The sequence below is a fragment of the Schistocerca cancellata genome, chromosome 2 (assembly GCF_023864275.1).
Source record: "Schistocerca cancellata isolate TAMUIC-IGC-003103 chromosome 2, iqSchCanc2.1, whole genome shotgun sequence".
Lineage (NCBI taxonomy): Eukaryota > Metazoa > Arthropoda > Insecta > Orthoptera > Acrididae > Schistocerca > Schistocerca cancellata.
The window spans coordinates 939622737-939650539 of NC_064627.1; positions in this window are offsets into that span (position 1 = coordinate 939622737).

The window sequence follows — 27803 nt, forward strand, 5'->3', positions numbered from 1 at the left end:
AAGGTTGTTTTGACTTTCCTGTATGCTGAGTCTGTCCTTCCGACAATCATTTCTTTGCATTTCTCATGCAGCAATTTCGTCTTAGCTTCCCTGCACTCCCTACTTATTTCATTCCTCGGCGACTTGTATTTCTGTATTCCTGATTTTCTCGGGACATTGTTGTACTTCCTCCTTTTAACGATCAACTACAGTATTTCGTCGCAGTTACCTTCTTTGAACCTATGTTTTTTCTTTGCAACTTCAGTGATGGCGCTTTTTAGAGATATCCATTCCTCTTCAACTGTACTGCCTACTGAACTATTCCTTATTCCTGTGTCTATAGCCTTAGAAAACTTCAAGCGTTTCGCGACATTCCTTGTTACTTCCGTATACCACTTCTTTGAGTATTGATTATTCCTGACTCAGGTGTTAAATTTCAGCCTACTCTTCATCACTACTATATTGTAATCTGAGTATATATCTGCTCGTGGTAAGCCTTACAATCCAGTATCTGATTTTGGAACTTCTTTCTGACTTGATGTAATCTAACTGAAATCTTCCCATATCACGCGTCCTTTTCCGGGAATACCTCCTCCTCTTGTGATTCTTGAACAGAGTATTCGCTATTACTAGCTGAAATATATTACAGAACTCAATAAGTCTTTCTCCTCTCTCATTCCTTGTCCCAAGCCCATATTCTCCTTCTTCTTCTACTCCTTCCCCTACTACTGCATTCCAGTCCCCCATGATTAGATTCTCATCTCCCTTTAAAGTACCATATTACCATTTCAATATCTTCATATACTTTCTCTGTCCTTTCATCTTCAGATTGCTCCGTCGGCATGTATACCTGAACTATCATTGTCGGTGTTGGTTTGCTGTCGATTCTGACAGGAACAACCCTACACTTTTATATCACATAATTTGCCGTCAGATGTACATTTCGGCTTTAGAAGTCGATTAACAACTGAAAACGCTATATTCTCTTTTGTCTGTGAGGTACTGGATGGGTTAAACAAAAAGTAGGCATATTTCTTGATATAACTAAGGCATTTGATTGTGTTGATCACAAAATATTGCTCCAGAAGTTGACCCATTATGGAATACGGGGAGTGGTTCATAGCTGGTTCACCTCTCACTTTAACAACAGAAAGTAAAAGGGTATTATTCACAGTATTGAAAATGACTATGATGTGGGTTTGAGTGAGGTACGGTCAAATGGGGGATGCCCTAGGGATCAGTGTTGGGGCCACTCCTGCTCCTTATTTATATAAGTGATGTGCTTTCCAGTATTATGGGTAACTCTAAAATATTTCTGTTTGCTGATGACACTAGCTTGGCAGTAAAGGATGTTGTGTGTAACATTAGCGCGGTTTCAAATATTGCAGTTCATGACATGAGTTCATGGCTTGTAGAAAATAAAGTTACGTTAAATCACCGTAAGACAACGTTTTCATAGTTTCTAACACACAATTCAACAAAACCCGACATTTTAACTTCACAGAATGAGCATGAGACTAGTGAAACTGAACAGTTCAGATTTCTGCGGTTCAGATGGACAATAAACTGTCGTGGAAAGACAGTTTGGCTCAGAAACGGGCGGTTTGGACATTAAGTGGTGTAAGTTCGTGAAACTCTTGTCGATCCCTGTTCACTAGTCTGGGTATTTTGACAATGGTCTCTTAATATATATGTCCTTTACTGTCGTTTCTTGTTAACAACGTCAACGTATTCCCAAGAATAAGCAGCTTTCACTCAGTTAATACTCGGCAGAAATCCAACCTGCATTTGGATCGGACTTCCTTAACTCTTGTGCAGAAAGGTGTGCAATATACTGCTGCATCCATTTTCAATAAGCTACCACAATAATTCAAAGATCTTAGCAGTAATCAGCGCGCTTACAAATCGAAAGTGAAAAATATCCTCATGGGTCACTCCTACTCTGTTGAGGAGTTCCTTGAAAAATTAAGCTGATTCTTATGTTATATTTTTGATTGCGTTTACTTAAACTTATGGCTTGACTTTTTTTATTTTTATTTGTTATTTCTATTATATTGTAATTTCACCTGTTGACACGTTCCATGGCCTTGAAGATTTGCTCCTCAATTTGGTCCTACGGAACTTGACGTGTAAATAAGTAAAAAAATAAAAATTGAACGTCGTCGAGAGGTAACCCTTTCGGACGAGGATCGCCACGCCGCTACCGGTGTCAGACGCGTGGGAGACGAAAGGGATGCAACCACATAGGTTAAGAAAACCATCAACACACTCTTCTTGTCAGAGAGCCACGTCTAAGTTCGCCACGGGAGTGTATCGTGGAGCATCGCCAGTTTATGCGGCGCATCGGTAGTGTTGACATTAATCGTAGCTAGGCGATAGCACTGTTCTGTCCGCCCCCGGTAACTGAGTGGTCAGCGTGACAGACTGTCAATCCACAGGGCTCGGGTTCGATTCCCGGCTGGGTCGGACATTTTTTCCGCTCAGGGACTGGGTGTTGTGTTGTCCTAATCATCATCATTTCATCCCCATCGACGCGCAGGTCGCCGAAGTGGCGTCAAATCGAAAGAGCTGCACCAGGCTAACGATCTACCACACGACATTTCATTTCATACCACTGTTGTGGCATCTCTGCTGTCGAGACGTGGAGTCCACCAGTAGTGCCTGGTCCGAGCAGACCGTCTTGTGCGGTCGAAGCCGCGTCGTTCACCGTGATGAGGTAGCAGAGGACGCAACCGGTGGAAAACGTCCGCTCACGGTATTCACAGGTCATTGCGACTTCTCTTCTACGTCGTCCGCCCAGGAAAGAGAAGCAGTACCAGTACGTTAACCAGGGGTAGAATGTTCGGGTCGCCGCTGCATGTCGGCGTCTTGCGGAGACGGCTCGTTAAAAGAGCGTGCATATGGCGGAGGGGAAGGCGTCACAGGCTGCGGAGGAGAAACCGCTGAACTTAAGTGGGGAATAAGGAAAACTCGACAGCAGGCCTTCCGAGGTTGATGTGCCGTGCAACGCCGGTTCGCCATCCCGTGCGGCCATCCTACGGAGAAAATCATCTGATGGCGTACGACTACGTTTTTTCGGCATCCTCGGTGTCTTGTGTTGCCGAACGTGTTTGTTCTGTATGGAGCGGGATCGGTCGTCATCTGACGCAGCCCCAGCCGGAAGGAAAGCAGAGATTGGTACGACGCCCGAGTCGATGTCCATCGCTACTCTAACTTCGCTTGTCGATTACTGATGGCTGTCCGAGGGCGTCGTTTCCGCCAGACCTGATGGAGAGAGGACCTGAAGACTTACTACCCCGTCAGTGTCTGGCAGCGGTGGCAAATCCGAAGAAATCTGGGCCGGTGCATCCGACATCTCCGCAACAGCGGTGTAGGTGACAGGGAGTACTGTAGGTGCCACGGGTGGTGCGACATCTCCTACCGGCGTCTGCGGAGGCAATCCGACCGGACATGGACCTCCTGGCCTCAGTCTGCAGAAATTCGAGGTTGATTGTCATACATGACGATCGCCTGCATTCCACCAATCATGAAATACGATGGCTCGTGCTTTGTCAGTTCAAATCTGATCTGACATATGTCATTTAAGACGTGCTAGGTCTCGTTGATCTGTCACTTTTCTGTGGTGTGCCTGACGACATTTCAGTAAGGTCGAAAAGCAGATACGACCAGGTCTTGCGGGATCTGAAAGGAAGTTCCAAAACACATAGGATGCGCAGGCCAAATCCGGCGTGATTAACCGAAAGAGCTCCGACGTGACCATCAGGCTGTTTAAATTTCAGTCCTTGGGTGGCACATCGCACAACGTCAGCGCAAATTTCTTCCGTCCCCTGACTGATGTACACGATGCTGCTCGTGATGGACAAGTGAATTCCTACAACATCTCGAAGTGCGAGTTGAAGTTCGTCATTGTGAACTGTCCCACTTCGTGTGCTCTAGCTCGTGCACGTTCCGATTGCAAGATGATATTTATATCTGCACGGCGATATGTTAATGCCATTTCAGGTCTGAACATGAATGCATAGAATGACGTAGCAACGTGCGCTAACGTGTAAAGAATAACACGTCAGCGGAGCTGTGCTCAGAGCGCCGAGACGTCCACCTCGTGTTACGACTTTTGGACGAACTCTGCCGCTAGACCACAGCTCTATTGCACTGTATGCACATACATATTGTGAAAATCAGTGTTTCCTCAGTGAAGAGATATCCAAGAGAATTAAGTCATAAAACATTAATGAGCTTGTAACACCCCAAGAAACCCGAAAACCCAAATAAGAATTTCATGATAATTTAAAGTAGGGAACAGTGTTATATTGACAGGTAGGACAACATTGTCAATAATATAACACCTTAAAGTTTTGATGAACACCTATTTCAATAATTACTGAGTATGTCATGATATAAAGGTAGAAAGAAAGAAACATCTCAGTAATAACTGCAAATCACTTCGACGAAAGTTAAGTACAAAGTAATATGTCGGTCAGAGATAACATTTATTGTGAAAGAGAGTTGTAAACGCGGCGAAAAGGAAATTCAATGCGTCTACAATGCTCGAACATGGAAATGTTAGCCGCTTGCTAGCTTGCTTGCTATCAAGTCGAGAGAGAGCACCGTTTGTTATAGTACTACACTCCTGGAAATTGAAATAAGAACACCGTGAATTCATTGTGCCAGGAAGGCGAAACTTTATTGACACATTCCTGGGGTCAGATACATCACATGATCACACTGACAGAACCACAGGCACATAGACACAGGCAACAGAGCATGCACAATGTCGGCACTAGTACAGTGTATATCCACCTTTCGCAGCAATGCAGGCTGCTATTCTCCCATGGAGACGATCGTAGAGATGCTGGATGTAGTCCTGTGGAACGGCTTGCCATGCCATTTCCACCTGGCGCCTCAGTTGGACCAGCGTTCGTGCTGGACGTGCAGACCGCGTGAGACGACGCTTCATCCAGTCCCAAACATGCTCAATGGGGGACAGATCCGGATATCTTGCTGGCCAGGGTAGTTGACTTACACCTTCTAGAGCACGTTGGGTGGCACGGGATACATGCGGACGTGCATTGTCCTGTTGGAACAGCAAGTTCCCTTGCCGGTCTAGGAATGGTAGAACGATGGGTTCGATGACGGTTTGGATGTACCGTCCACTATTCAGTGTCCCCTCGACGATCACCAGTGGTGTACGGCCAGTGTAGGAGATCGCTCCCCACACCATGATACCGGGTGTTGGCCCTGTGTGCCTCGGTCGTATGCAGTCCTGATTGTGGCGCTCACCTGCACGGCGCCAAACACGCATACGACCATCATTGGCACCAAGGCAGAAGCGACTCTCATCGCTGAAGACGACACGTCTCCATTAGTCCCTCCATTCACGCCTGTCGCGACACCACTGGAGGCGGGCTGCACGATGTTGGGGCGTGAGCGGAAGACGGCCTAACGGTGTGCGGGAGCGTAGCCCAGCTTCATGGAGACGGTTGCGAATGGTCCTCGCCGATACCCCAGGAGCAACAGTGTCCCTAATTTGCTGGGAAGTGGCGGTGCGGTCCCCTACGGCACTGCGTAGGATCCTACGGTCTTGGCGTGCATCCGTGCGTCGCTGCCGTCCGGTCCCAGGTCGACGGGCACGTGCACCTTCCGCCGACCACTGGCGACAACATCGATGTACTGTGGAGACCTCACGCCCCACGTGTTGAGCAATTCGGCGGTACGTCCACCCGGCCTCCCGCATGCCCACTATACGCTCTCGCTCAAAGTCCGTCAACTGCACATACGGTTCACGTCCACGCTGTCGCGGCATGCTACCAGTGTTAAAGACTGCGATGGAGCTCCGTATGCCACGGCAAACTGGCTGACACTGACGGCGGCGGTGCACAAATGCTGCGCAGCTAGCGCCATTCGACGGCCAACACCGCGGTTCCTGGTGTGTCCGCTGTGCCGTGCGTGTGATCATTGCTTGTACAGCCCTCTCGCAGTGTCCGGAGCAAGTATGGTGGGTCTGACACACCGGTGTCAATGTGTTCTTTTTTCCATTTCCAGGAGTGTACAAATAGAACGCCAGGCGATTGTTTTTTTTTTTTTTTTTTTTTTTTTTAAAAAAGTAATATTGTGTGACAGAGATGCGCGGACTTTGTTCTCAGTTATTCTGACTTGAGAACTTGAACTGAAGTGATATTCTGATTGTGTACGACGTATTAATGAACTTTAATTATTGTAGATATTATTGTTGGACTCAATCTTCATCAAAGTGAACAGTTACAACGAAGAATGGACGTAGTATCGAAGACTGCAATACCTGACTAGCCTGGAGTAGGAAACATTAATATGAACACACGAAGATAATACAAATACGCCGACTGTAGAAGTTGTTGTAATTGTCACGATCACCGAACTGAAAAGAATCGTAATTGATCTGATCCATCGGTGTGTGTGTGTGGTGTGATGATTATAAACTAACTGCTAAGAAGGAACAATAAAATTGTTCGTCGGTAATGGAAATCTCACGCGTTGGCTCCATCATTAATTGAACTGTGTCATAGTTGATAATAAAAATTAATTAACTGTGAACATTTTAATTGAATGAGTGACATGATGAACATTGAGCATTGAAAGGAGTGTTTAGCCGAAATAATATCACGACGCACGAAAGCAAGATAGCATTATAGATTATCTCTGGATTTGCGTCGTGCCGTAGAGAACAATTTTGCCTAGCAACGCAACAACAACTACTGATACTGAATCGCAAATGAATTTTTCCTCGCTTCAGTGGTGTGAAACGACGCCGGTGATGAATGATTCACTCAATACTGCAATAACTAACTAACTGGACATAGCAAATCATCATAAAACCATAACAGACAATTAAAATCAGCTGTTCGCATCGCTGAGAAGACTGTGCGGACTCGCAAACGGACTTTCATACATTACGCGAGGAACAATTTTCCTTAGAGGTTTTCAGGTGCTGTTCCACGTTATCCGACGGGCAAAACCATCACTCCGCGTCGCGTCTCCATTCCACCGACCGAGCTGTAGCAGTAGCGGCTCAACATCAACAGTGACAACTAAAAAAGGGGAGAGGGGACGTCACAAGCGAGGAAGTTTCTTTTCGAGAGCTCCTGCAATTTTATAGATGTGTCTTTAATTAAATATCATTAGTGTGTATGGTATAGAAGTCAAAGTGTTTACTTCTGTTTTTATGGTTGAGTAGTCCCTTTACGTGTCTTACTAGTGTCTGTTATCTATTTCATAAATGTCGAAGCACAAGATTTCAACATTTTTCAGTATTTCTAGCGTCGAAATTACTTGGGAATATCTTTAATCACGTTTTTAATTTTTGTTTGCCGGCCGGTGTGGCCGAGCGGTTCTAGGCGCTACAGTCTGGAACCGCGCGACCGCTACGGTTGCAGATTCGAATCCTGCCTCGGGCATGGATGTGTGTGATGGCCTTAGGTTAGTTAGGTTTAAGTAGTTCTAAGTTCTGGGGGACTTATGACCTCAGCAGCTAAGTCCCATAGTGCTCAGAGCCATTTGAACCATTTTTGTTTGTTTGTTGTACCATTGCCCTGTGTTTAAATACTTATGTGATGTTTATGCTCAGTGATTTTATTTGTGTTTATCAGAGTACTTCAAAAGCTATTTAGTCATATTACTTAGAAATCCTAGTTCAACATAAGTCTAATTTTGTCTGTAATACGTTCCAGCTGGAACTGGGTTTAGAAAATGTATACCAAGATGAAAACTATGTACCGATGTTAAGAAACGTAGCAATTATGGAAAACATTGTTGTATAGCCTCCTAACGCGGACGAAAATGCGAGCTACTATTCGCAGATCTCATTTTATTTTATTTTATTCATTTTTTTGTGTGCAGTGAAGTTATCGTCAGCGGCAGGCGTTTCTGTTCACCTGGCAGATTACTTTTTCTTGGTTGTATTTCACACATAATTAAAATGTTATTTAGTAATCTGCTACGAAAATCGAGACCGACTTCTGCTCGTTAGTAATATTTTATGAAGAAAACTTCCGTAAAAAAGAGGCGCCGTGAAATTGGTCTTAACTGTCTCGGCGCCGGTGACGAGTGAGGCCACTGGCGGTGCAGAGGGCGTCGTTATCGTCGTCGTGGTCGCGGAGAAGAGATATACGCCGCGCGTCACGATTCTTCGGCGACAGCTTCAATGGACAGCAACCAGCAGATCAATATGCCCACACAAGGCGTGATTGCGTAGGTGTGAGAAGCTCTGATTGATTTGACGTTGTAGACTTGGGACATTTTCATCGATGTGACCGCAGAACGGATCCTCCCGTCGCAGTTACATGTACACTGCTTGACAAAAAAAGAGAAGAAAGAGAGGAGGAAGTGAAATGAAACTTAGCGGGTTGGGAAGGTAAGTTATGTTATGTCACTGAGTGAAAATCACAGAGAACTTGGCTGCATGAGCCTAGTTCTCAGAAGGACGTTGCTCCCTCCTCCTCCCCACGCCCATGCTACTTGATAAAGCAGATACTGGCTATGGGACAATATTGACATCCGAGCCGGTCCTACACATGTTGTATCGGAGACCGATCTGGCGATCTTGACGGTCACGGGAGTGTCTCAACATCGTGCACATAGTTCACAGAGACACGTGCTGTTGTGAGTAGACGAGCACTGACCATCTGATACTGTCACGTGAGAGGTAACTCATGGGGTCGCAGGACGTCCGTGATCTACTGCGCTGGTGACGGACTTCCCTCATCACTGCGACTACTCGACGGTGGTAACAACACCGCTGTGCCTATTCTCCAAAACATTGGATTAATGAGAGCTTCTTACAGATCACTGCCATAATCGCCGATGGTGGTTATCTGGGGCGGTGCAGAACCAACGCGACGTTGTTCCTCAGCAGTCCATGTTACCCGGTCACGGCACTGCACCAGAGAAGCCGTCTGTGTTGCGACGTTAGCGGCAGTCGACGCATTCCCTAGGCAGGCTGCAATTAGTCCCCTATCGATGGTGCGGGTTGACACAGAATCTACATCTACATCTACATGGATACTCTGCAAATCACATTTCCGTGCCTGGCACCTTTACAATTCTCTGTTATTCCAATCTCGCATAGCGCGCGGAAAGAACGAACACCTATATCTTTTCGTACAAGCTCTGATTTCCCGGTTTTTTTTATCGTGGTGATCGTTTTCCCCTATGTAGGTCGATGTCAACAAAATATTTTCGCATTCAGAGGAGAAAGTTGGTCATTGGAATTTCGTGAGAAGATTCCATCGCAACGAAAAACGCCTTTGTTTTAATGATGTCCAGCCCAAAGCCTATATCATTTCAGCGACACTCTCTCGCATATCTCACGATAGTACAAAACGTGCTGCCTTTCTTTGAACTTTTTCGATATACTCTGTCAATCCTATCCGGTAATGTTTCCACACCACGCAGCAGTATTCTAAAAGAGGATAGAGAAGCATGGTGTAGGCTTAGTAGGTCTGTTACATTTTCTAAGTAGCCTGCCAATAAAACGGAATCTTTGGTTAACGTGTCTTCCAATTTAAGTTGTCCGTAATTGTAATTTCTAGGTATGTAGTTGAATATACGTCCTTTAGATTAGACTGATTTATCGTCTAACCGAAGTTTAAAGCGTTCTTTTTAGCACTCATGTGGATGATCTCGCACTTTTCGTTATTTAAGGTCAACTGCCACTTTTCGCACCATTTCGATATTTCTTCTAAATCGTTTTGCAGTTTGTTTTCATCTTCTGATTACTTTATTAGTCAATAAACGACAGCGTCATGTGCAAACAACCGAAGACGGCTGCTCAGATTGTCTCCCAAATCGTTTATATAGATAAGTAACAGCAAAGGGCCTATAACACTACCTTGGGGAACGCCAGAAATCACTTCTGTTTTACTCTATGACTTTCCGTCGATTAGAACGAACTGTGACCTCTCTGACAGCAAATCGCAAATCCAGTCACATAAGTGGGACAATATTCCATAAGCACGCAATTTCACTACGAGCCGTTTGTGCGGTAGTGTCAAAAGCCTTCCGGAAATCCAGAAATGCGGAATCAATCTAAAATCCCTTGTCAATAGCACTCATATGAATAACTATGGTGAGAAACAAATACATTTCGTGAAGCTTCACTCCAGCCCAAGAATGGCAAACACTGTGTGGCTTTAGTTTGGAGCCTGCCTTCAGTTTGTTATAAACACACTTTGCATATCTGTTCGTTTTCGATTTTGTGTGTTTCATCATAGAATGTGGAAATAAAATAGAAAACACATCAAGTGGAGTGGATCTTTCATCAACTGCAGCTCTTACTCTAGTTATGTCAGAAAACTGTAGCAAAAAAGGCTGTATGTCCTCGAACCTCCAACCTAAATCAGTATCTGTTGGTTTCGTTAGCGAAGACCGCTGCCTCTTCCGTGGTGGTGCAGAAGACTGTGTTACAGCAGAAGAACATTGTCTACATCTACTTCTACATCTGCATCCATACTCCGCAAGCCACCTGACGGTGTGTGGCGGAGGTTACTTTGAGTACCTCTATTGGTTCTCCCTTCTATTCCAGTCTCCTATTGTTCGTGGAAAGAAAGATTGTCGGTAGGCCTCTGTGTGGGCTCTAATCTCTCTGATTTTATCCTCATGGTCTCTTCGAGAGATATACGTAGGAGGGAGCAATATACTGCTTGACTCCTCGGTGAAAGTATGTTCTCGAAACTTCAACTAAAGCCCGTACCGAGCTACTGAGAGTCTCTCCTGCAGAGTCTTCCACTGGAGTTTATCTATCAACTCCGTAACGCTTTCGCGATTACTAAATGATCCTGTAACGAAGCGCGGTGCTCTCCGTTGGATCTTCTCTATCCCTTCTGTCAACCCTATCTGGCACGGATCCCACACTGCTGAGAAATATTCAAGCAGTGCGCGAACAAGTGTACTGTAACCTACTTCCTTTGTTTTCGGATTGCATTTCCTTAGGATTCTTCCAATGAATCTCAGTCTGGCATCTGCTATACCGACGATCAACTTTGTATGATCATTCCATTTTAAATCACTCCTAATGTCTACTCCCAGATAATTTATGGAATTAACTGCTTCCAGTTGCTGACCTGCTATATTGTAGCTAAATGATAAAGGATCTTTCTTTCTATATATTCGCAGTACATTACACTTGTGTACATTGAGATTCAATTGCCATTCCCTGCGCCATGCGTCAATTCGTTGCAGATCATCCTGCATTTCAGTACAATTTTCCATTGTTACAACCTCTCAACATACTACAGCATCAGCCGCAAAAAGCTTCAGTGAACTTCCGATCTTATCCACTTGGTCATTTATATAAATTGTGAATAGCAATGGTCCTTCTACACTCCCCTGCGGCACACCTGAAATCACTCTTACTTCGGAAGACTTCTCACTATTGAGAATGACATGCTGCGTTCTGTTATCTAGGAACTCTTCAATCCAATCACACAGTTGGTCTGATTGTCCATATGCTCTTACTTTGTTCATAAACGACTGTGGGAACTGTATCAAGCGCCTTACGGAAGTCAAGAAACACGGCATCTACCTGGGAACCCGTGGTTATGGCCCTCTGAGTCTCGTGGACGAATAGCGCGAGCTGGGTTTCACACGATCATCTTTTTCGAAACCCATGCTGATTCCTACAGAGAAGATTTCTAGTCTCCAGAAAAGTCGTTATACTCGAACATAATACGTGTTCCAAAATTCTACAACTGATCGACGTTAGAGATATAGGTCTATAGTTCTGCACATCTGTTCGACGTCCCTTCTTGAAACCGGGGATGACCTGTGCCCTTTTCCAATCTTTTGGAACGGTACGCTCTTCTAGAGACCTACGGTACACCGTTGCAAGAAGGGGGGCGAGTTCCTTCACGTACTCTGTGTAAAATCGAACTGGTATCCCATCGGGTCCAGCGGCCTTTACTCTTTTGAGCGATTTTAGTTGTTTTTCTATCCCTCTGTCATCTATTTCGATATCTACCATTTTGCCGTCTGTGCGACAATCTGGAGAGGGAACTACAGTGCAGTCTTCCTCTGTGAAACAACTTTGGAAAAAGACATTTAGGTTTTCGGCCTTTATTCGGTCATCCTCCGTTTCAGTACCATTTTGGTCACAGAGTGTATGTCTTGAAAGTTGTTTGAACAGCAGCATATTCGTCATCAGATTCGACTGTAAAAAAAAATTACAAAAAAAAAAAAGACGAGATGGAGACAAATGCAAATGTTGCAGGGTGTCCATTCAGTGGTCTCGACTGGCGGGTACGGATGCGAGAGGTTACGGTGCGCTTGATGCACAACACGGCGATTCTGGCTTGGGGAAGTCAGATGTTGTCGATCAGAAACTCGACGACGGATAAGCCTGCCCTCAGGTTCCCATGCAGTCCAACGTTGTGCCCTGTCGCATCCGAATGCCCCACAAATCCAGATATTCCACCTTTCGACCAGCCGGCCGATAGAGACCCACAAGAAGCCGTTCCAAACACTGTCAGGTGTTGCTAACGCTGCCTCTCAAGAGTACGCTACATCTCCGTGTCCTTCTCAGTGACCACTGGGTACTTAACTTTTTTTTGCCAGTTGGCGTATTTCGGACCGGTTGTTATTCACAGTAATCTAATAAATAGAATTATTTTGTTGTTTACCACTGTCATCGGCTATAGCGCAGCCTTAAGTAGCGCGTCGCTACGTTGATATTCTGTCGGTGAAATCTTCTTCACGTCCTGGCTGATATTTGCTATAAAATCCTGTAATTAACCTGCCATTGTAGCTGATCTTGTGGAGGTTATTTGTTGTCACGGAGGGAAGTAAGTACTCATCATTTATTCTGCAGTCTGTATCATGAATCTTACTTAATGAATTTTTATTTTTGAAATTGTTTTAATGTATTAGTTAATCATCTTTAAAATGAATTTGACTGTTATGTGGGTCAGTATTTTGATTTACTTTAATGTTGAATTCTCAGTCTGGTGCAATAGGCCCGGCCAGCACAATTCAAATATTTGTCTTATATAGATTTTAATGTTTAACAAATCATTTCAAAATTATTTAAAAATATGTCGCACGCAATCAGCCCAGTTCTTACACTCCCCTTCTATGCAGCATTCTTGTCTGCTGGAGATGCCATCACTGAGAATGCTGGAAGGCCACAACTGTAGCTGCAGATATTTCTGTTCGCCCTGAATGCTGAATGAGTGGCCTCAAGGTGGTTCATGCGACCTAGTTCCTTCTCCTGCAAATATATTTTCCTTCTTCGTATTACTGATAGCTTCCAGTCGGACTTCAAAAGCGTGAAAGACAGTAAACTATTCTGGCTGACACAGATATCACTCAAAGAGACATCTCAGCAGAGTGATTGCTCGCAACTGTCCAAAAGTTACGATATCTATTTCACAGCTGAAAGACATTTACCATCGTCCAAAGATCATTCAGTTGCTTCTAAGCAAACAAGCTAGTGATATAAATTTTTTTCTGTCTCTATCGCAGTGTATCTCTACAAACATACGACCGGTTTCAATGGCTTTTTTACCGTTGTCAGACAGAAAATACTTGCCTACGACTAGCACGCCGGTTTGAACTGCAATATCCTAAGCAGCAGTCTGCATATATTTATAAAAATACTTAGCGTTGAAGACAGAAAATTTTTATATTATTAAAAAAACGGAAGGGGGTAAAGGAAGTCAACTGTGATATGTTTTTGTTCGCAACCGGCAGAAGATAAAAGGGTAACATTGCTCCTTTTATGTGGGTTAAAGTCTACCTCGAAATTAAGACTATTACACTTTGTAACGCTACCGGCCCTTACCAAATTGGCAATCGCCGATAAAGTTAACCTTCTGTGAAGGTTCAATGCGAGATGCTTATAACAGTTTCCACAACGAAACTTTGTCTCGAAACCTGGCAGAAAATCCAAAGCGATTCTGGTCGTATGTGACGTATGTTAGCAACAAGAAACAATCAATGCCTTCTCTGCGTGATAGCAATGGAGATACTATCGAAGACAGTGCTGCCAAAGCAGAGTTACTAAACACAGCCTTCCGAAATGCCTTCACAAAAGAAGACGAAGTAAATATTCCAGAATTCGAGTCGAGAACAGCTGCCAACATGAGTTACGTAGAAGTAAATATCCTCGGAGTAGTGAAGCAACTTAAATCACTTAATAAAAGGAAGTCTTCTGGTCCAGATTGTATACCAATTAGGTTCCTTTCGGAGTATGCTGATGCATTAGCTCCATACTTAACAATCATATACAACCGTTCGCTAGACGAAACATCCGTACCCAAAGACTGGAAAGTTGCACAGGTCACACCAATATTCAAGAAAGATAGTAGGAGTTATCCACTAAATTACAGACCCATATCGTTAACGCCGATATGCAGCAGGATTTTAGAACACATATTGTGTTCGAACGTAATGAGTTACCTCGAAGAAAATGGTCTATTGACACATAGTCAACATGGGTTTAGAAAACATCGTTCTTGTGAAACACAACTAGATCTTTATTCACATGAAGTGCTGATTGCTACTGACAAGGGATTTCATCAGATCGATTCAGTATTTCTGGATTTCCGGAAGGATTTTGACACTGTACCACACAAGCGGCTCGTAGTGAAATGGCGTGCTTATGGAATATCGTCTCAGTTATGTGGGTGGATCTGTGATTTGCTGTCAGAGAGGTCACAGTTCGTTCTAATTGACGGAAAGTCATCGAGTAAAACAGAAGTGATTTATGGCGTTCCCCAAGGTAGTGTTATAGGCCCTTTGCTGTTCCTTATCTATAAAAACGATTTAGGAGACAATCTGAGCAGCCGTCTTCGGTTGTTTGCACATGACGCTGTCGTTTATCGACTAATAAAGTAATCAGAAGATGAAAACAAAGTGCAAAACGATTTAGAAGAAATATCGAAATGGTGCGGAAAGTGACAGTTGACCTTAAATAACGAAAAGTGTGAAGCCATCCACATGAGTGCTAAAAAGAATGCTTTTACTTCGGTTATACGATAAATCAGTCTAATCTAAAAGCCATAAATTCAACTAAATACCTAGGAAGTACAATTAAGAACAATTTCAATTGGAAGGAACACACAGAAAATGTTGTGGGAAGGGCTAACCAAAGACTACGTTTCATTGGCAGGACACTTAGAAAATGTAATAGACCTACTAAGGAGACTGCCTACACTACGCTTGTCCGTCCTCTTTTAGAATACTGTTGCGCGCTGTGGGATCCATACCAGATAGGACTGACTGAGTACATAGAAAAAGTTCAAAGAAATGCAGCACATTTTGTATTATCGCGAAATATGGGAGAGTGTCACAGAAATGATACAGGATTTGGGATGGACATCATTAAAGGAAAGGCGTTTTTCGTTGCGACGGAACCTTTTCACGAAATTCCAATCACCAACTTTCTCCTCCGAAGGCGAAAATATTTTGTTGGCACCGACTTACATAGGGAGGAACGATCACAAAGATAAAATAAGGGAAATCAGAGCTCGAACGGAAAGATATAGGTGTTCATTCTTCCCGCGCGCTATACGAGATTGGAATAATAGAGACGTGATGACTGGGTGTTGTGTAATGTCGTTAGGTTAGTTAGGTTTAAGTAGTTCTAAGTTATAGGGGACTAATGACCATAGATGTTAAGTCCCATAGTGCTCAGAGCCATTTGAACTTTGAGCCAATAATAGAGATTTATGAAGGTGGTTCGATGAATCCTCTGCCAGGCACTTAAATGTGATTTGCAGAGTATCCATGTAAATGTAGATGTAGATATAGCGGAAATAAACTTCACCTAAGAAACTAACATCACATCATACCCTAACTAATCTCTTCTAACACAGTTATTCTCAGTATTATACAGTAAGTTACCCTAGCGAACGACACAACAGCTAACTCTTATGCAGAACACTGACTGTCCAATAAATGCAGCAATACTCACTATCTACAATAATACCTGCTACTGGCAAAAACTAGTATGCAGTATAATGAACAAATGCAGGACATATGAACCTACTAACCAAGTCCGACTGGCAGTAGCATGACCAACAATTATTTTAATTAACAATCATGAAAAAGATCATGATTTCGAAACAGTACTGATTACTATGGGCTTCAGAAATTTGCACATGAAGTTACTCTATACAACCGGCAGTACAGTTATTATTTATAAGAAAAGATTTGGTGCAGAATAAATAAAGGGTATCGGTACTGGTTGCTGCAGTTGCTCAGAAAGAGCCTTTACTTTCATTTATAACATAAGTTAAGTAGGTTATGGGGTCGCTTAAACTGGTGTGGTTTGAACAACCATCATCAAATGTAAAAGTAACATGCAAAATTAAGAAAATGGTACATACTTTTAGTCACAACTTTAAGTATAATGAATAATGAAAAGTTAGCTCAACAGTTAACAAAGGGACCTAGCAACTAGTCTCTCATTAGGATTCAAAGTCAAATTGGCTTTGTAAATGACTGGACAACTTGAAAAACCATTTATTTTAATCGCAGCCTCTTATTTAATGGAAAGCTTTCTTTATGAGCACATTTTAGGAAACTTTAAGATGGAAAATAATGAAACTGTAAAACGTTTCACTGCCACAATTGACAGTTTAATAATAACAGGTTACTCGGAATTAATTGACTTGGTAAGGACCCTGTGTAGGAAAATTATTGGGGATTTTCACTGGTGTGCACATGTAATTCAAAAGTTCCACAAATAGTTAGTATTCAATATATAATGCCTGGTCCGTTGGATGTACATATTTAGATAACAAGTCCGTTGAAGCCGGTAGCCTTGTGGAAAATTACAGTGGCTATAAAATTAGTGGTAAAGCAACCATGGTTCTTGATGTTAGCCACACCCTGATATAACTTTTCTTGGCGTCGTAAATTTAACCAAACAGCGCCAATAACGACACCATGGCTGATTTATATGCGCGCAAGCTCTTCTTGCATCAATTTATACATGCAGATTAACCACAACAAATGACCAAGGCTGCCGCTGACTACTCAGTATCACTCGACTATACCATTCGCCTCAAAGGAATCAAGCGCCAAGTCCACCTTTTCCAGTCCCGCCAAACGACTTCCGTTGCGGTGGGGCTTTACTGCAGGTTTTACATCTAGCTTCCTTACTTCTGGACCTGTAAAATATACAGAGTTTTCACAAATTATTACATTCACAGAGTATTCCATATAAATCCAGAGGTACAGTTACAACATAATTTCTTAAAACGCCAAAATGATTAACATAATTATTACATATTCATATAACCGAAGATCTTGACTATTCAGATATATTAGTGTACAATGCCAGCAGCGACCTTATATACTAAATATACTTAAATCTATCGATTATTGGGGTTACAACATGACTGAGTAATTAAAAATCCAGTGTGACTGCTAACGTGCAGGAGAGACAGGAAGTGAGTAACTAGATTCTTGAATAAGTCACTTACGTTTTACTTAAAAAGCATAAAATTTTTATATCTCTCCAGCTAAAACGCGTCGGGATTAATTTTTAACGTAGCTCGCTCTTTCAATAAGTACGGGTGTCGTGTCCCGAGAGGGACTGAGATAGACACGTCGCTGCAACTCAGCGGCCTCAGCTCTGTCGACCTTCTCGACGAGGAAGTAGGCGTGGGCAGCTACCGAAACTCCAACAGCTGGGAGAATCGAGCTGTGAGGTGGTGCACAGTACGGAACCGGTGAGGATCGGTTAGGGAAGCAGGGTATGAGTCATAAGTTACTTCCCATGTGAAAAATGAAGAGTCTCACTGGCACTGCTACTTATCCCCACTATCAGTCAAATTCCTGTCTGCTCAATGCGTCTCCATGAGTACTACGGAGCTGAGGCTAGCGGATAGTTCCAAGTCCCGTGTCTGGCGCAGAATGACACAGGGTCTGCGTCGCTATACACCGCAGATCTCGACTACCCACTAGGTCCTCATGAGGCCTTATTTACACGTCTCGTATGGCGTCACAGAACATTGTATGATGCACTAGGCGAGGCTAGTCATGTATTCAGTATACTTCCATTTCCATATAGGGTGAAGTGGGGAAATTTCCCCTGGCGTGGCCTGGCTCTGCAGGCAGTGCTATGCACGTAGCCCTGTTTGTTCCCCAGCACAAATATTGAGGCAACGCTTCCTCCCTGAGGCTGCCTCACAGCTGGTCCAGCGGAATAATTCTGAAGTGTTCTAATTCATATGATTTGCGGGATTTAGATTCGCAACAAGGAGGCGGATGATTCAAATTTAAATGCAATTATTTACCAAATTCCAGAGATTATATTATTCGCAGTGTAATCTGCAGTCCGGCCGTTGTAGCCGAGCGCTTCATTCTGGAACCGCGCGACCGCTACGGTCGCAGGTTCGAATCCTGCCTCGGGCATGGATGTGTGTGATGTCCTTAGGTTAATTAGGTTTAAGTAGTTCTAAGTTCTAGGGCACTGATGACCTCAGATGTTAAGTCCCATAGTGCTCAGAGCCATTTGAACCATTTGTAATCAGCTAATAGTATTGGACGACTCTTTAATCGATTCTTATTGATGAGAGTAATCAACAGGGGTTTATCTGCCAGAATACTATGTGCCTATGTGCATTAAAAAGCCCACCCATGCCCACACCGGCGTGATGGTCAACCCAGAAGGTCTCCTGCCATCTCTGCTTAAGGGTTAGTATTCACTAAGTAAGGTCCATGCAGGATGTGGGTATTGCAATGTTTGAATACATCTGGTTATACTTAACCATTAATACACGCTCATGTGGAGATAGATGGGGTCGAAAAGTGAATGAAGGACAGCGGTCTGAAGGGCAGAGGGAAAAAGTACCAAGGCAAGAGCCAAGGTAAAAAAGCCTCTGCGATGGTTAGGTCTGGTAGTAAGGACAGCGTAGTTCTTGCTGCCTGTGACAAGTCATGAGAGGGTAGGTTTTGTTAGTAGTGGGTGTCATGCATCTATACCATGTCGCATCACTTGGGTATGAGCATTTCGGTACCTGCGAAGTTGGTCTACTATTTGTATGTCATTGTCATCAGCATCTATGGGAAGTACGATATTGCAGTGCCTCTGATGTTGAGATGGATGCAGTGTTCCTTTGGACATGCATCCATACGTGAAGAAAGAGGCACTGTGGGAACTACAGCTGTTATGCAATACATGAAATGTATTCACAGTTGCAAATATGAACAACCATCACCTGTGTAAGAGAATGTCGACAATATAAATTTGTGCTTCACTGGGGCTGGAATACGGATTTTTCGCTTTATGCACGCAGCCGTACAAGGCACTTCGCCTATTTGTGCACGTCTCACGGCCAGAACACAACTTCCATGAGTCGTCATTCCTGTTTCAGAACCTGTACTTGCACACACATCATGTAATTCCCATGCAGAGGAGCGCATTTTAATTGAAATTGGTGGATAAATACGATATTGCAGTGCCTGCATTGTTAAGAAGAACGATGCAACGTTACTCGCAACATGCACACGCATGGACACCTGCAGGACACTGACATATGAACTAATGAATATATATATATATATATATATATATATATATATATATATATATATATATATATGTGTGTGTGTGTGTGTGTGTATGTGTGTGTGTGTGTGTGTGTGTGTGTGTGTGTGTGTGTGTGTGTCTGTGTGTATACTGCTTTGCTGCCCATATTCTCTGCCATGGTCGATACTTCTTGCGTCGATCTCGGTATTCGGAGACACCGCTGGCACATCCTGATATAAAGCCAGTAACCCATATGGTGTAACGCCTGCAAACAATCAGATTATCGGTTTGATGAAGGACGAGGCGAAAAGGTTGCCGACTGTGATGTTTGTAGGTCTCCACTCTAAAAATTTGTGCATACTGTACAGAGTCAGATGCCATGCTAGGGTGGCCTAAGGGTATGCGATGTGCACCCACAGTGATTCTCATGTCTGAAGATCATGTGTCATGTCCGTTTTCTGGTGCAGATGATGCTCCACACTTAGTACGCGAAACCAATTTTGGATCATAAGCTTATGTCGTACACACTGTGACGCACCTGCAGATCAGCCTGTCATGTCATGGTGATAAGCGAGTCATTTTCGAGGACAACACTAATATATATATATATATATATATATATATATATATATATATATAAGTCTTGTCCTCGAAATATATATATATATATATATATATATATATATATATATACAGGGTGTTTCAAAAATGATCGGTATATTTCAAACGGCAATAAAAACTAAACGAGCAGCGATAGAAATACACCGTTTGTTGCAATATGCTTGGGACAACAGTACATTATCAGGCAGACAAACTTTCGAAATTACAGTAGTTACAATTTTCAACAACAGATGGCGCTGCGGTCTGGGAAACTCTATAGTACGATATTTTCCACATATCCACCATGCGTAGCAATAATATGGCGTAGTCTCTGAATGAAATTACCCGAAACCTTTGACAACGTGTCTGGCGGAATGGCTTCACATGCAGATGAGATGTACTGCTTCAGCTGTTCAATTGTTTCTGGATTCTGGCGGTACACCTGGTCTTTCAAGTGTTCCCACAGAAAGAAGTCACAGGGGTTCATGTCTGGCGAATAGGGAGGCCAATCCACGCCGCCTCCTGTATGTTTCGGATATCCTAAAGCAATCACACGATCATCGAAATATTCAGTCAGGAAATTAAAGACGTCGGCCGTGCAATGTGGCCGGGCACCATCTTGCATAAACCACGAGGTGTTCGCAGTGTCGTCTAAGGCAGTTTGTACCGCCACAAATTCACGAAGAATGTCCAGATAGCGTGATGCAGTAATCGTTTCGGATCTGAAAAATGGGCCAATGATTCCTTTGGAAGAAATGGCGGCTCAGACCAGTACTTTTTGAGGATGCAGGGACGATGGGACTGCAACATGGGGCTTTTCGGTTCCCCATATGCGCCAGTTCTGTTTATTGACGAAGCCGTCCAGGTAAAAATAAGCTTCGTCAGTAAACCAAATGCTGCCCACATGCATATCGCCGTCATCAATCCTGTGCACTATATCGTTAGCGAATGTCTCTCGTGCAGCAATGGTAGCGGCACTGAGGGGTTGCCGCGTTTGAATTTTGTATGGATAGAGGTGTAAACTCTGGCGCATGAGACGATACGTGGACGTTGGCGTCATTTGGACCGCAGCTGCAACACGGCGAACGGAAACCCGAGGCCGCTGTTGGATCACCTGCTGCACTAGCTGCGCGTTGCCCTCTGTGGTTGCCGTACGCGGTCGCCCTACCTTTCCAGCACGTTCATCCGTCACGTTCCCAGTCCATTGAGATTTTTCAAACAGATCCTTTATTGTATCGCTTTTCGGTCCTTTGGTTACATTAAACCTCTGTTGAAAACTTCGTCTTGTTGCAACAACACTGTGTTCTAGGCGGTGGAATTCCAACACCAGAAAAATCCTCTGTTCTAAGGAATAAACCATCTTGTCTACAGCACACTTGCACGTTGTGAACAGCACACGCTTACAGCAGAAAGACGACGTACAGAATGGCGCACCCACAGACTGCGTTGTCTTCTATATCTTTCACATCACTTGCAGTGTCATCTGTTGTTGAAAATTGTAACTACTGTAATTTCGAAAGTTTGTCCGCCTGAAAATGTACTGTTGTCCCAAGCATATTGCAACAAACGGTGTATTTCTATCGCTGCTCGTTTAGTTTTTATTGCCGTTTCAAATATACCGGTCATTTTTGAAACACCCTGTATATACACTATGTGTATCAAAAATGTTTAAATGTGTTTAAAATCTTATGGGACTTAACTGCTAAGGTCATCAGTCCCTAAGCTTACACACTACTTAACCCAAATTATCCTAAGGACAAACACACACATCCATGCCCGAGGGAGGACTCGAACCTCCGCCGGGACCAGCCACACAGTCCATAACTGCAGCGCCCAGACCGCTCGGCTAATCCCGCGCGGCACTCGTGTATCATATATATGTGTGTGTGTGTGTGTGTGTGTGTGGGTACTGTGATACCTGAGTCATACTAACACACACACACACACACACACACACACACACACACACACACACACACACACATGTTGTATACAGTGCATACGCTCACAATGTGCATATCCACACTCTGATGTAACGTGAGTACAGTAGTCTTGTACTCGCAAATGACTCGCTTATCACCATGACATGACAGGCTGATCTGCAGATACGACACAGTGTGTACGACATAAGCTTATGATTGAAAATCGACTTGGCGCACTAAGTGTGGAGCATCATCTCCACCAGAAAACGTGCATGACACATACTCTTCAGCCATGAGAATCACTGTGGCTGCACATCGCACACCATTAGGCCACCCTAGCATGGGATCTGACTCTTTGCAGTATGCATGCATTTTCAGAGTGGAGACCTACAAACATCACAGTCGGCAACCAGTTCGCCTCGTCCTTCATCAAACCAATAACCTCATTGTTTGCAGGCGTTGTACCATATGGGTTACTGGCTTTATATCAGGATGTGCCAGCGGTGTCTCCGAGTACCGAGAGCGGCGCAAGAAGTATCGACCACGGCAGAGATACTGCACAGCAAAGCATTATCACGAGGTGCCAATGAGATTCACTGGTTATAGCTCCAGAGATCTCACTTTGCAGAGACGCTACTTAGCATAGCCTTCAGCTATGACCTAGCCAGGCGGCACATACAGTTTATGCATTGACAATTTATCTATATGTGTGAAGCAATCACAATTGTAAAGAAATATTCGCAGTTCAGTCTATAACTACGCTTGTAAATATTATTGTACAAAGTCACGATCGACGTTCACCGCTGATACTGAATTAAAGTTAAGTATTTAATTGTATTCCTGTCTACTACCTTTCTAATCACCTAAGATGTTCCATATACATCCCGTCAAGTATAGTTCATTGATCCTCAAGTTAGCCTACGTGATCAACGCTTGCAATTAATGGCCACCCCTTGTGACCAGACTAAGAGTCAAATTGCCCGAGTCAGCCGGGTTGCCCTTTTCCCATGAGGAACATAGTTCCGCCTCATACGTAACAGAAGAGACTGCTGTCTACCGTGAACTGTGCTTACGTGCCAGCGCTCTCAGAACTGTGTCAACAAATGTCAATTATTGAGTCACAGGACATTGTCGATGTAACTGAGCATGATTTTCAAGCACCTGCAATATCCGTTATCCAGTGACAGTACGGCCATTCTGAACTGGTATCAATTCGCCACACAGTCATCGTGGCTCATTTAAGTGTCGTGAACCGCAAGTCCACGAGTGAAGTTTCATAGTTACAGCCAAGCCGGCGAAAAACCGTAAGGTTTCTTGTGATTGGTAAAGTATTATTGATTCAGAGTGTTGTAACTAAATGTATTATGGCTAGTTACCGCTGTATTGAAGAAGTTGTACACGAGAAGTGAAGTGAAACCGAGGATACACCTCTCGATTAGCTCACTGTGGGAAAATGTGTAACTCATCCTCTCTTGCATCAGTGCTATTTTTCTGTTTGTGTATGTTGTTAGGTTGAGTGTTCACGATGTCTCTTTCGGAAGTGTCTTTAATGCAAGCTATACAGCTGCAGGGACAAGGGATTGAACAGTTATTACAAACCCTGCACGGAGATGAGGCAGCACCATGACTGCCATCCCAGCCTGTTCAGTTGGAAACGACTCAACAAACGGTTGAAGCGCCAAAATTCAGAGAGTTTCTGGGGCAAAGCGAAGGCTGAGCTGATTGTGTTGCGCAGCTGATGGTGTATTTCAATGCCTATGGCATAAAACTAACCAACATCTTTGCCATTTTCTCTCCACTTCAGGCCCAGGTGTATTCTTGCTGGTAGTAAAACTGTTTCCAAATCGCCAACCTCATGAGTTTCCCTATGACGAGTTAGCTGACAGACTGTCAAATCGCCGGCCGCGGTGGTTTAGCGGTTCTAGGCGCTCAGTCCGGAACTGCGCGACTGCTACGGTCGCAGGTTCGAATCCTGCCTCGGGCATGGATGTGTGTGATGTCCTTAGGTTAGTTAGGTTTAAGTAGTTCTAAGTTCTAGGGGACTGATGACCACAGATGTTAAGTCCCATAGTGCTCAGAGCCATTTGAACCATTTTTAGACTGTCAAATCATTTTAAGTCTGAAGTGCATGTAGCGGCTGCTCGTCATCAGTTTTTCAGATTAAAACAGCAGCCAGAACAGTCCTGCAAACAGTGGGTAACAGAACTTGTTGACCTTACCAGACAACGTCCCCTTCAGCGTTCATGTGCGTTACGTTACAGTCAGATTATGATGAGAGATGCAATTACTCACAACGTGACTGATTTCCGTATTCATGCTGCCATACTAAGGCATCCATGTGCGTTACGTTACAGTCAGATTATGATGAGAGATGCAATTACTCACAACGTGACTGATTTCCGTATTCATGCTGCCATACTAAGGCATCCAAACCCTGACCCCAGTACAGCATTGCCAGTTATTGAGTCACAGGACATTGTCGATGTAACTGAGCATGATTTTCAAGCACCTACAATATCCGTTGTCAACAGCAAGACAGTTCAGGGGCCAGCTCCCCCACCCTCTCCCCTCCCTCACCGCTCAGATCAGACATTGCCCAGTATCTAGGTCGCACCATCGGACCACAGCGCAGGCTGCACAATCACGGAAGTCCTGCCCACGTAGCATTCAAACACATGATGGAGCACAGTGCCCGGGCCCAAAGCCAAGTGTTTCACTTGTGGCAAACAAGGCCACATGCAGTCGATATATTTATGTATAGAAGGCTTCAGGCACGTTTCAGATTCTCATCAGATATTGATTCTAATGAGGTGTATCTTCTGTCTGCTGCGCAACAGTCTGCCGATCCTGTTGCTGTTTACTCAGATGGCCAGGACACAAACTTTTAAAATTATCAGTCTGCAGTCCAACAAGTAGTATATTCAGTTGTGTGTCTTCAACAAGTGTGTTTAATTTCCAGTTAAATAATGGTGTTACTGTTATGCTGCACAACTGCACTATGTATGAATGATTAAGTAGCCCACAGAGCACTGAAAGACCTTAGTCGAAACAAGGCCCCGAGAGTAGACAACATTCCATTAGAACTACTGACAGCCTTGGGAGAGCCAGTCCTGACAAAACTCTACCATCTGGTGAGTAAGATCTATCAGACACGCGAAATACCCTCAGATTTCAAGAAAAATATGACAATTTCAATCCCAAAGAAAGCAGGTGTTGACAGATGTGAAAATTACCGAACAATCAGTCTAATAAGTCACAGCTGCAAAATACTAACGCGAATTCTTTTCAGATGAATGGAAAATCTGGTAGAAGCCGACCTCGGGGAAGATCAGTTTGGATTCCGTAGAAATATTTGAACACGTGAGGCAATACTGACCCTACGAATTATCTTAGAAGCTAGATTAAGGAAAGGCAAATCTACGTTTCTATCATTTGTAGACTTAGAGAAAGCTTTTGACAATGTTGACTGGAATACTCTCTTTCAAATTATGAAGGTGGCAGGGGTAAAATACAGGGAGCGAAAGGCTATTTACAATTTGTACAAACCAGATGGCAGTTATAAGAGTCGAGGGACATGAAAGGGAAGCAGTGGTTGGGAAGGGAGTGAGACAGGGTTGTAGCCTCTCCACGATGCTATTCAATCTCTATATTGAGCAAGCAGTAAAGGAAACAAAAGAAAAGTTCGGAGTAGGTATTAAAATCCATGGAGTAGAAATAAAAACTTTGAGGTTCGCAGATGACATTGTAATTCTGTCAGAGACAGCAAAGGACTTGGAAGAGCAGCTGAACGGAGTGGACAGTGTCTTGAAAGGAGGGTATAAGATGAACATCAACAAAAGCAAAACGAGGATAATGGAATGTAGTCGAATTAAGTCGGGTGATGCTGAGGGAACTACACTCCTGGAAATGGAAAAAAGAACACATTGACACCGGTGTGTCAGACCCACCATACTTGCTCCGGACACTGCGAGAGGGCTGTACAAGCAATGATCACACGCACGGCACAGCGGACACACCAGGAACCGCGGTGTTGGTCGTCGAATGGCGCTAGCTGCGCAGCATTTGTGCACCGCCGCCGTCAGTGTCAGCCAGTTTGCCGTGGCATACGGATCTCCATCGCAGTCTTTAACACTGGTAGCATGCCGCGACAGCGTGGACATGAACCGTATGTGCAGTTGACGGACTTTGAGCGAGGGCGTATAGTGGGCATGCGGGAGGCCGGGTGGACGTACCGCCGAATTGCTCAACACGTGGGGCGTGAGGTCTCCACAGTACATCGATGTTGTCGCCAGTGGTCGGCGGAAGGTGCACGTGCCCGTCGACCTGGGACCGGACCGCAGCGACGCACGGATGCACGCCAAGACCGTAGGATCCTACGCAGTGCCGTAGGGGACCGCACCGCCACTTCCCAGCAAATTAGGGACACTGTTGCTCCTGGGGTATCGGCGAGGACCATTGGCAACCGTCTCCATGAAGCTGGGCTACGGTCCCGCACACCGTTAGGCCGTCTTCCGCTCACGCCCCAACATCGTGCAGCCCGCCTCCAGTGGTGTCGCGACAGGCGTGAATGGAGGGACGAATGGAGACGTGTCGTCTTCAGCGATGAGAGTCGCTTCTGCCTTGGTGCCAATGATGGTCGTATGCGTGTTTGGCGTCGTGCAGGTGAGCGCCACAATCAGGACTGCATACGACCGAGGCACACAGGGCCAACACCCGGCATCATGGTGTGGGGAGCGATCTCCTACAATGGCCGTACACCACTGGTGATCGTCGAGGGACACTGAATAGTGCACGGTACATCCAAACCGTCATCGAACCCATCGTTCTACCATTCCTAGACCGGCAAGGGAACTTGCTGTTCCAACAGGACAATGCACGTCCGCATGTATCCCGTGCCACCCAACGTGCTCTAGAAGGTGTAAGTCAACTACCCTGGCCAGCAAGATCTTCGGATCTGTCCCCCATTGAGCATGTTTGGGACTGGATGAAGCGTCGTCTCACGCGGTCTGCACGTCAAGCACGAACGCTGGTCCAACTGAGGCGCCAGGTGGAAATGGCATGGCAAGCCGTTCCACAGGACTACATCCAGCATCTCTACGATCGTCTCCATGGGAGAATAGCAGCCTGCATTGCTGCGAAAGGTGGATATACACTGTACTAGTGCCGACATTGTGCATGCTCTGTTGCCTGTGTCTATGTGCCTGTGGTTCTGTCAGTGTGATCATGTGATGTATCTGACCCCAGGAATGTGTCAATAAAGTTTCCCCTTCCTGGGACAATGAATTCACGGTGTTCTTATTTCAATTTCCAGGAGTGTAGATTAGGAAATGAGACACTTAAAGTAGTAAAGGAGTTTTGCTATTTGGGGAGCAAAATAACTGATGATGGTCGAAGTAGAGAGGATATAAAATGTAGACTGCCAATGGCAAGGAAAGCATTTCTAAAGAATAGAAATTTGTTAACATCGAGTATTGAATTAAGTGTCAGGAAGTCGTTTCTGAAAGTATTTGTATGGAATGTAGCCATGTATGGATGTGAAACATGGACTTATAGTTTAGACTTATAGTTTAGACAAGAAGAGAATAGAAGCTTTCGAAATGTGGTGCTACAGAAGAATGCTGAAGATTAGATGGGTAGGTCACATAACTAATGAGGAGGTATTGAACAGAATTGGAGAGAAGAGGAATTTGTGGCACAACTTGACTAGAAGAAGGGATCGGTTGGTAGGACATGTTCTGAGGCATCAAAGGATCACCAATTTAGTACTGGAGGGCGGTGTGAAGGGTAAAAATCGT